We start from the raw sequence: 10,170 nt of genomic DNA on the forward strand, positions 1-10,170 counted from the left end.
ATTGTGGTTGTGCATTGCAGGATTTAAGGTCTCCATTTGTGGGTCTCAGGTACCTATGATCTCAACATTGTTTGTCAAACATATCCCAGGATTTGAACTTTCTGATCTGTTTGTTACATATGAACCAGGGCTTGAGGTTTTTGATCTATTTGTGGGTGTATGTTGCAGAGTTTGAAGTCTGTGGTCTTTTTGTGACTTCATGGGAGGGTTGTGAGGCTCTCATCTGTGTGTGGATGTATATCCTAGGATCTCAGGTCCCTAATCTGTTTGATGATGTATGTCACATGTGAGGCCTCCAAACTGTATTTGAGGTCTCTGATCTGTTTATGGCTACATGTCCAGGTGCTGATGTCTGTAATCTCTTTGTTGGTCTGTGTCCCAGGATGTGAATGCCCTGATCTGTTGGTAGGTAGCATCTGATCCTATGAAATGTCTGATGTGTTCACTGGCCAGTGAACCAGAGTGTGAAGTCTCCGACCTATGCCAAGGTGTTCTTCCAGGATCTTAGTTCTCTGACCCATTTGCTTTCAGCATGCTCTAGGAAGTATTCAATCTCTAAACTCTTTATGGATATTCATTCCAAGGATATGAGTTCTCTGTGCCGTTGGTGTGTGCATGTTCCAGGTTGTCAGATTTCTGAGGTTCAGGGAGGATACTTCCAAGCTTATGAGATTTCTGGTTTGTTTGCCTAGATAGATAGATAGATATATGTCTGTGTCTATGATGCAAAGAGCTGACTCATTTGAAAAGACCCTGATGCTGGGAAAGTTGAGGGCAGGAGCTGAAGGGGACGACAGAGGATGAGATGGTTGGATGGCATCACCGACTCAATGGACATGGGTTTGGGTGGACTCTGGGAGTTGCTGATGGACAGGGAGGCCTGGCGTGCTGCGGTTCATGGGGTCACAAAGAGTCGGACACGACTGAGCGACTGAACTGACTGACTGACTGACTGATGTCTATATCTATATACTTATCTGATCTGAAGGTATGTACTTCCCAGGTGGCACTAGTGGTAAAGAACCCATCTGCCAATGCAGAAGATGTAACAGACATGGGTTCTATCCCTGAGTCTGAGTCAGGAAGATCCCCTGGAGGAGGGTGTGGCAACCCACTCCAGTATTGTGGCCTGGAGAATCCCATGGACAGAGGAGTCTGGTGGGCTACAGTCCATAGGGTTGCAAAGAGTCAGACATGATGCAGAGTTGGACATGATTGAAGTGACTTAACATATACACACATGTCTATGTCTGTGTACTTATCTGATCTAAAGGTATGTGTATCCAGGCTGTGAGGTTGCTGAGCTCTCAGTGGGTTATTTCCTTTGTTTTGAAACCTCTGACCTGTTTGGGAGGAAGCTCTCTGACCTTTTACATGGTATATGTTGTAAGCTCTCAGGCCTATGACTGGTTTCTGGCTCTTTTTCCCTAGCATACAAGATCTCTGGGCTTCCCTGGTGGCTCAGTGGTAAAAGAACCCACCTGCCAATGCAGGAGACACAGGTTCAATCCCTGGGTCAGGAAGATCCCCTGGAGAAGGAAATGGCAGCCCACTCCAATATTCTTGCTTGGAGAATTCCATGGACAGAGGAGCCTGACAGGCTACAGTCCATAGGATAGCAAAGAGTCAGACATGACTAAACAACAGAGCAAACAAGCAAATGAGGTCTCTGACTTGATGGTGGGTATATATTGCAGGACTTGAGATCTCTGATCTGTCTGTGGCTGTCTGTCTCAGGTTGTGAGTTCTCTGGTCTGTTTGTGGATGTGCATGTCAAGGCGCCATGTCTCTGTACTCATTCTGGTTGTATTTCCTGTATGTAAGGTAGTTTCATGCTGCAGGATTTGAGGGCTCTGGTCTCTTTTTGGTGGTATTTCTCCTGTAAGGTCTCTGATCTGTTTGTGAGCATTTATCACAGTATGTGAGTGCCTGAGATGTTTGTGGAGGTTTATCAAGGGTGTGAGATGCATTTAGCTCGCTGCTACGTGTCTTGTTTGTGGTTTATGTCTCAGGATGTGTTTCTCTTGACAATTTGTGTGTGTGTCCCAGATGGTAAGTTTAATTCCAAGTGATTGAGGACACTGAGCATTTTGGTGGGTATGTGTTCCAAAATGAGTGTCTCTTTGTTCTTTTTGGGTGGATATTACAGGGTGGGAGGTGTCTCATCTATTTGGAAGTGTGTGACTCAGAGCGTGAGGTCCATGAACTATTGGTGCATGTTTGTCTTTGGTGACTGAATAAGAGCCCCTCTAAGAGGTCCACTCTCTCTATACTTATGTTTGGAGAAGGCAATGGCACCCCACTCTAATACTCTTGCCTGGAGAATCCCATGGATGGAGGAGCCTGGTGGGCTGCAGTCCATGGGGTCGCCAAGATTCGGACACGACTGAGCGACTTCACTTTCACTTTTCACTTTCCTGCATTGAAGAAGGAAATGGCAACCCATTCCAGTGTTCTTGCCTGGAGAATCCCAGGGACGGTGGAGCCTGGTGGCTGCTGTCTATGGGGTTGCACAGAGTCGGACACGACTGAAGTGACTTAGCAGCAGCAGCAGCAGCATACTTATGTTACTTTGTATGGAAAAGGGGGCATTGCAGGTGTGATTGTGTTAAGCACCCTGAGATGAGGAAGTTATCCCAGATTACCCAGGCAGCCCAGTGTAATCACAAGTGTCCTTCTAGGAGGGACACATGAAGGGAAGAGTCAGAGAGCACAGTGTAGTGACAGAAGCAGAGTCAGAAAAGGCCACATGATGACATAAGCAGAAATCCAAGGGACACAGAGATACAGATAGACAATCAAAAGAGAGAGATCTGAAGATGAAACACTGTAGACTGAGGATGGGAGGGAGGGGCCAGGAGCTTGGGGACACAGGCGGCCTGGAGGAGCTAGTTCCTCCCTTCGGAAATCCAGGAAACCAGCTCTGCTGCCACTTAACTTTGACCTTGTAAGACTCCTTGCTAGTCTTTTGATCTGCAGAAATGTAAGATAACAAACTTGTTTTATGGCAGTAGGATTGTGGTGATTTGTTACAGCAACAAGTTCTGAGAAGATGAAAGGCCTGCATCTTCCAGAAATGGAATAGGGAATTCCCGGGTGATCCAGTGGTTAGGACTCCGTGCTTTCACTGCTGAGGTCCTGGGTTCAATCCCTGGTCAGGGAACTAAGATCCCCATAGGCTGTACAATGTGACCAAAAAAACTTAAAAAAAGAAATAGAGTAAATGTAGCCTTCTCTGGAAGGAAAGAAAGAAGGAAGGAAGGTAGGAAGGATGAGAGGGAGGCGGGGAGAGAGGGAAAAGAGAAGAATACAACGTCCCAGGTTGTGATGTCTCTGTCTGGTTGTTAGTACACACCCAAGAACGTGAACGCCATGATCTGTGAGTGTGTGTCTGCTGATGGAAGGTGTCTGGTTTGTGTTCGAGTGTTTGAACCAGGGTGTGAGGTCTCTGTTGTCTTTGATGTTGCATGTCCCAGAATTTGTGGGCCCAGCTGTTTTGGAGTAAGAGAGGAGGCCTCTGATCTGACTTTGTGTACAGGTCCCAGGATGTGAGTCCTCTGAACTGTTGAGGTATGCATGCTCAGGGTGTAAGGATGCTGAGCTCGTTGTGGGTAGATTTCCCTTTGATTGAAACCCCAGATCTGTTTCTCAGAGTATGTTCCAGGATGTGAGGATTCCTGATCTGTTTTTTGTCTCAGTTTTGTGTTGAGAGGCCCCAGTATGTTTACTGGTGAATGAAGCAGGGAGTTAATCCAGGTATATATGCCATCATGGGAATTCTTTTGTGTGTACTTGTCTGATAGTGTAAAGTATCTGGTCTTTTCACGGGGGAATGAACAAGAGTGTGAGGTCTCTGATGTGCCTGACGGTGTTTTCCCAGGAGGTGAGTTCTCTGATCTGTTTCTCAGTGCATGTCCTAGGATATGAGGTCTCTGGTGTTTTGTGAATGTATAATACATCCCAGAGTGTGAGATCTCTGAGCTATTTGTGGGTATTTATTCCAGGTATCTGATGTCTTATGGGTATAATTTAAGCATTTTTTTTTTACTTGTTTGATGGCATATATGCCATGAAGTGAAAGTCTTATCTATTAAAACCTATCTATATCAATATTCATATCACTATATATAGATTAAAGTGAAAAGTGAAAGTGTTAGTCACTCAGTCATGTCCGATTCTTTGCAACCCTTAGGACTATAGCCCGCCAGGCTCCTCTGTCCATGGGATTCTCTAGGCAAGAATACTGGAGTGGGTTGCCATTCCCTTCTCCAGGGGATCTTCCCAACCCAAGGATCGAACCCAGGTCTCCTGCATTGCAGGCAGATTTTTTACCATGTAAGCCACTAGGGAAGCCCAGATAGACAGAGATATATCCAGGATGTGAGATTTCTGAGTTCATTCTGGGTGTGTGTTTTGGGATGTGAGGCCTCTGATCTATTTGTGGGCACATGTCCCACATTGACAGCCCTCTGAGGTGCTTATGGGTGTATTTCCATGCACTTGTTTCAAAGAGGATCTCTGTAGGTGTGTATCCCAGGATCTGATCTCTCTGATCTCCTTGAGTCTGTGTGCCCAAAGATTTCCAGTGTTTGTATTTATCTGGGTGCATTTATTAGCACGTGAAGTCTGTAACCTGTTTGTCAGTTCATGTTGCAAGATTAAAGGTCTCTGGTGTGATTTGCGTTGTATTTATCAGACTGACTATTTGATATTTTGTGTGTCTATGCCACATGTGAGTGTGTCATCTCTTTGGGTAGGTTTGTTAAAGAGTATATGAAGTCTGTTTGATTTGAGGTTATATGTCCCAGTTTGTGAGATCCCTGACCTGTTTGTGTGTGTATGTCAGAGAATGTGGGCTTTTTTCTGCCCTTTGTGTGTGTACATATCCCAGAGTCAGAGGGGCTCTATTTGGGTGTCCTAGAATGTGGGTCCCTCTTTGTGGGAGTTTATCCCAGGATGTCAGGTCCCTTTTTTGGGGGGGGGTGTATGTCCCAGAGAGTGCATTCTTTTATGTCTTTGTGGGTCTGATTCTCAGAGTGTGAGGACCCTAAGCATTAATTGGTGAGTGTTCCAGAATATCCAGCTCTCTAATCTTTCACAAGTATGTTCCCAGGGTAGAAGGTCTCTGAGGTATGTGACTCCAGATGTGAATTATTTGAGCATGTCATGGGTGTATGTACTGGGATGTGAGGCCTCTTTTTGTTTGTGCATGTGTATTCTCTTTGGTTGAATAATAGATCAATGTCCTCACCCCACTCCTAGAACTTTTTAATGTGTTATCTTACCTGGAAGAAGGGACTTAGTAAATATGTACTAGTAAGCATCCTGAGATTGGGGCAGTTATCCTGGATTACCTTGGAGGATCCAGTATAGTCGTCATATGATCTTTATGTGAGGGAGGCAGAACCTTCAGTATCAGAGAGGATGAAGTAACTGTTTATTGAGACATGGAGGGCAATGTGATGACAGAGGAAAGTCACAAAAAGTGATGTGATGGCAGAAGCTGAGGTGAGAGAGATTTGAACCTACACATGCTTGGATCCTCTGTCCTCTTTGTGGGTTGTGCTACAAAATGTGACGTCTACAATCTTGTGTATTTGCTGGATGTATTCTTCAGCACATGGAGTATCTAACTTGATTGTGGATGGGTGTTTCAGGATTTGATGTCTTTCTTTGTTTTATATGCTCCAGGCTGTAAGGTCTCTGATCTTTTTGTCAATGTACACCCCAGGACTTGAGCACTCCAATCTATTTGTGGATGTATTCCCCTGAATATAAGGACCAGTATGTTTCTGTATGTGATTTATAGGTTTTGATGTCTGATCTGTTGGTGAATGTCCAAGGATGTAAAGTCTCTGAGGTGTTTGTGGGTGTATTTCCCAATACATGACTTTTGGGGGAGCTCTTTGTGGATGAGTATTCCGGAATGTGTGTCTCTATCCACTTTGTGTGTCTATCTTGCTGAATGGAGGTCTCTAATCTGTTTGTTGCTGTCTTCCCAGAATTTCAGGTCACTGATAGGTTTTGGATGTCCGTCTCAGGATCTGTTATCTGTATCCTTTTTGGTTGCAGGCATCAGATGAGAGGTCTCTGATTTGTTGTATATTCCAGGATACAAGGTTTGTGAATGGTTTGTGGGTGTGTTTTGCAGGATTTCATATCTGTGATCTGTTTGTGTGTTCTAGGATGTAAAGTTTCTGATCTGTTTCTGTATTTCCTAGCATGTGAGGTCTGTGAACATTTTGTTACTCTATGTCCCAGGATGTGGTAGCCCTGATATCTTCATGTGTATTGTCAAGCATTTGAAGTCTCTTAATTTGTTTCTTGCTGTTTGTTCTAGGATGTGAAATCCCAAGTTTTTTGTGGATATGTGTCCCAGGCTGTGTGGTCTCTGATCTGTTTTGGGGTGCATGTCCCAATGTTTGAGGTCTCTAGTCTCTTTATGGATGTGTTTCCCAAGATTTTAAAGTGTATTTCCTAGCATGTGTCTCTCTCTGGCCTTTTTCAGGGTATGTCCCAGGGTGGGCAGTATCTGATCCCTTTGCTGTGTACATTCCATGGTATATGCTCTGTGTGATGTTCTGTGTCTTAGGGTCTGAGGTCTCTGTTGTGATTATGGGCGTGTGTCCAAAGACATGAGTTATCTGACCTCTTTGGGGTTTATGCCCCAGGATGAGAGCTCTTTCATGTAGTTCTGTGTGTATTTCCAGCTTTCAAGGTCTCTTACTTGTCTGCGGGTATATGTCCAAGGGTGTGAAGTCTTTGATCTATGTGAGGACCCATGTCCCCAGGTATCACGTTTGTTTGTGGGTATACTTCAACAGCTCTAGTGGTGGTGTGTCTCAAGATGTGAAGATATATTCTAGTATGTCCATCAACAGTGTGTGGTGTCTCATCTGTCTGGGGCTCTATGTCCCAGATCACAAGGTTTTAACCTGTCTTTCTTGTCCTAGCACATGAGGTCCCAGGGTGTTTTGGGTTTGTGTTTCAGGATTTGAGTCTCTGGTCTTTTTGTGGGTGTGAATCTCTCTTCCATTCTTTGGTTTATTTCCCAGGATATGAGTGCTCTGATCTGTTTGTGGGTATGTATCCCAGGGCTTCCTTGGTGGCCCAGCAGAAGAAGAATCTGCCTGCCAATGCAGGAGATGGGGGTTCGATCCCTGGGTCATGAAGATCCCCTGGAGAAGGAAATGGCAACCTACTCCAGTATTCTTGCCTGGAGAATCCCATGGACAGAGGAGCCTGGCGGGCTATAGTCCATGGGGTTGCAAAAGAGTCAGACATAACTTAGCGACTAAACACCAAATGCCAGCATGTGGCATGCCTGTATGTTTATGTGCAAATGTTGCAGGGATTGAGGTCTATGATGTTTGTGGTATATGTCCCTGAATGCTGTTTCTCTGAAATACTTGTGTGTATCTCAGCCTGTGTGGTTTTTTATCTTTTTGTGAGTATGTCACAGGATGTGAGGTCTGGTCTTTCGGGGCTTGTATTTCCTAGAATTTGAATTCTCTGAGCTGTTTTTGTATGTATGTCCCAGGGTGTGAGTTTCCTGATTTGTTTGGGTGTGTGCGTCCTGCGATTTAAAGTTATTCAATGTTCTACATCTAGCATATTTTCTTTGAATTATATTTTAGGGTCTATATCCTAAGTCTCAGAAGGATTTCTGAATTCTGGATTTGGGGGTTCTGAGCTCTTTCTGGTCTACATTCCAGGGGTGAGTTCACTGTGTTTTTTGGGTGACTGTCCTAGAGTCTGTGGTCCCTGAGCTCTTTTGGTTTGAGAGGTTCTTGACCTGTTTGGGACATATTTTCAGGCCTCTTCTTTCTGGGAGGCCTCAATCCCAGGGTGTGAGCTATCTGACTCATTAGGGATTTGTTCCCAGGTCAAGTTCTCTGAGCTCTTAATGGGGGGATGGGGGTGCTGGTTAGTGAGTTTTCTGAGCTATTTGGAAGTCTTTACTAGGTGTGTGCAATCTCTCAACTCTGTGGTAGTTTCTGTGCAGAGTATGACATTTCTGAACCATTGAGAGGTTTCTGTTTAGGGGTAAGGTGGCTGAGCTGTTTTGGGTGTCACCCCCTGAACTGTTTTGAGCCCACGTCCCAGGGAATGAGTTCTTGCTGATGTTGGGGGTTTTGTCTTTGGGTGCGATTTTGAGGGGCAGTTTCTGGCTATGTTTCCAGAGTTTGGGGTCTTTCTAATGCCTCAGGCCTCAGAGGTGCTTCACTCTCTGTGTCCCAGAGCGTGAGATCTCTGAGCTCTGTATCCCCTTGCTGTTGAGGTCCCTAACTGTTGGGGTGTGTTTTCGAGAGTGAGGTAACTCCTGTTGGAGGAGCCTCCATCCCAGGGCATGGGATCCCTGACTTACTAGGTTTCCAGGGTTTGAGGTCTCTGCGAGGTTTGTGGTTTTTTCAGCAGTTTATGGTATCTCTTGGGTGTTTTGGGGTCCATGTCCTAGTTGTTATGTTTCTGAGCAGTGTAGGGATCTGTGTCATAGGGCATGATGTTCATTAATTTTGAGCATTTTGGCATTGTGTATCTGATATGTGAGGTCTCTGAAGAAAAATTATGACCAACCTAGATAGCATATTGAAAAGCAGAGACATTAATTTGCCCACAAAGGTCCGTCTAGTCAAGGCTATGGTTTTTCCAGTGGTCATGTATGGATGTGAGAGTTGGACTGTGAAGAAAGCTGAGCACTGAAGGATTGATGCTTTTGAACTGTGGTGTTGGAGAAGACTCTTGAGAGTCCCTTGGACTGCAAGGAGATCCAACCAGTCCATTCTAAAGGAGATCAGCCCTCGGTGTTCTTTGGAAGGACTGATGCTGAAGCTGAAACTCCAGTACTTTGGCCACCTCATGTGAAGAATTGACTCATTGGAAAAGACCCTGATGCTGGGAGGGATTGGGGGCAGGAGGAAAAGGGACGACAGAAGATGAGATGGCTGGATGGCATCACTGACTCGATGGACGTGAGTCTGAGTGAACTCCGGGAGATGGTGATGGACAGGGAGGCCTGGCGTGCTGCCATTCATGGGGTCGCAAAGAGTCGGACATGACTGAGCGACTGAACTGAACTGAACTGGCCTGTTTGCAAGTCTGCTTTCCAGGGCGTGAGGTTAATGAAGTCTGAGAGTTTTTGTCCCACAATGTGAGTTGCTTGTTTGTGGGCACAGGGAGCCAGGATGTGCTGTGTCTGAGCCGTTTTTGTGTTTGTCTCCCAGCATAGAAGTTCTCTGATGCAAGGTCTGCAAGATGTTGTGGGTCCGTGTCCCAGTTCTGAGGTTTCTCTGCCATGTGTGGCCGACTTTGCCCAGAATGTGAGGTTTCTGGGCTGTTTGGTGATCTGTGTCCATGAGGGTCAGTGTCTGAAGTCTTCCTGGATACAAGTACAAAGTGCAAGTTCCCTGAGTGCTTTTGAGGTCTGAGTCCGGGGTGTGCTATTTCTCAATCATTTGGCAGTCTGTGTTTTTTTGTTGGGGATGTTAGCCTAGGGTGTGAGGTTTCTGTTTAGGGTCTGTGTCTTGAACGTGTGACCTCGGAGTTTTTTGGGGTCTGTATCACAGGACATGAAGCCTAAAAGCTGTAGAGGATCCGTGTCCAGATTTTCAGGTCTCTGAGCTCTTCTATGAACTAGAACATGAGGCCTTTGAGCTGTTTGCAGACGTGTCTGTGTTGAAGGCTCTGATCTGTTTTAGGGGGAATCTCTTTCCAATTTGTGACATGTCTGAACAGGAATCTGTTGAGTGTGAGGTTGCTGAGCTGGTTTAGTGCCCGTGTCTCAGCAGATGTGGTTTTGGTGTGCCCTACCATCATGTTTGGGATATGAGGTCTCTGAAATGTTTGCCCATCTTTATTCCAGTTTGGAAGTTCTCTGAGAAGTTGCTGGGTCTTTATCCTTGGTTGTGAAGTCTGTGAGTTTTGTGGGGACCTGAAGTCAGACTTTTGGGTCTCTGAGCTCTTTGGGTGTGTGGGTTGCAAAGCATGAGGTCTCTGAAATGCTTCAGTCTTTCCTAGGATGCCCTGACTTGAACTGTTTAGAGGTCTGTGTCGGAAGTTGTGGAGTCTCTGAGCTGTGTATAGACGTTTCCCAGGGTCAGAATTCTCTGAACAGGGTCTGTTTCTGGGCCATGGAATCTCTGAGTTCTTTGGAGTCTGTGTCCAAGACAT

This window comes from Ovis aries, chromosome X (assembly GCF_016772045.2).
Source record: "Ovis aries strain OAR_USU_Benz2616 breed Rambouillet chromosome X, ARS-UI_Ramb_v3.0, whole genome shotgun sequence".
NCBI classification, from domain to species: domain Eukaryota; kingdom Metazoa; phylum Chordata; class Mammalia; order Artiodactyla; family Bovidae; genus Ovis; species Ovis aries.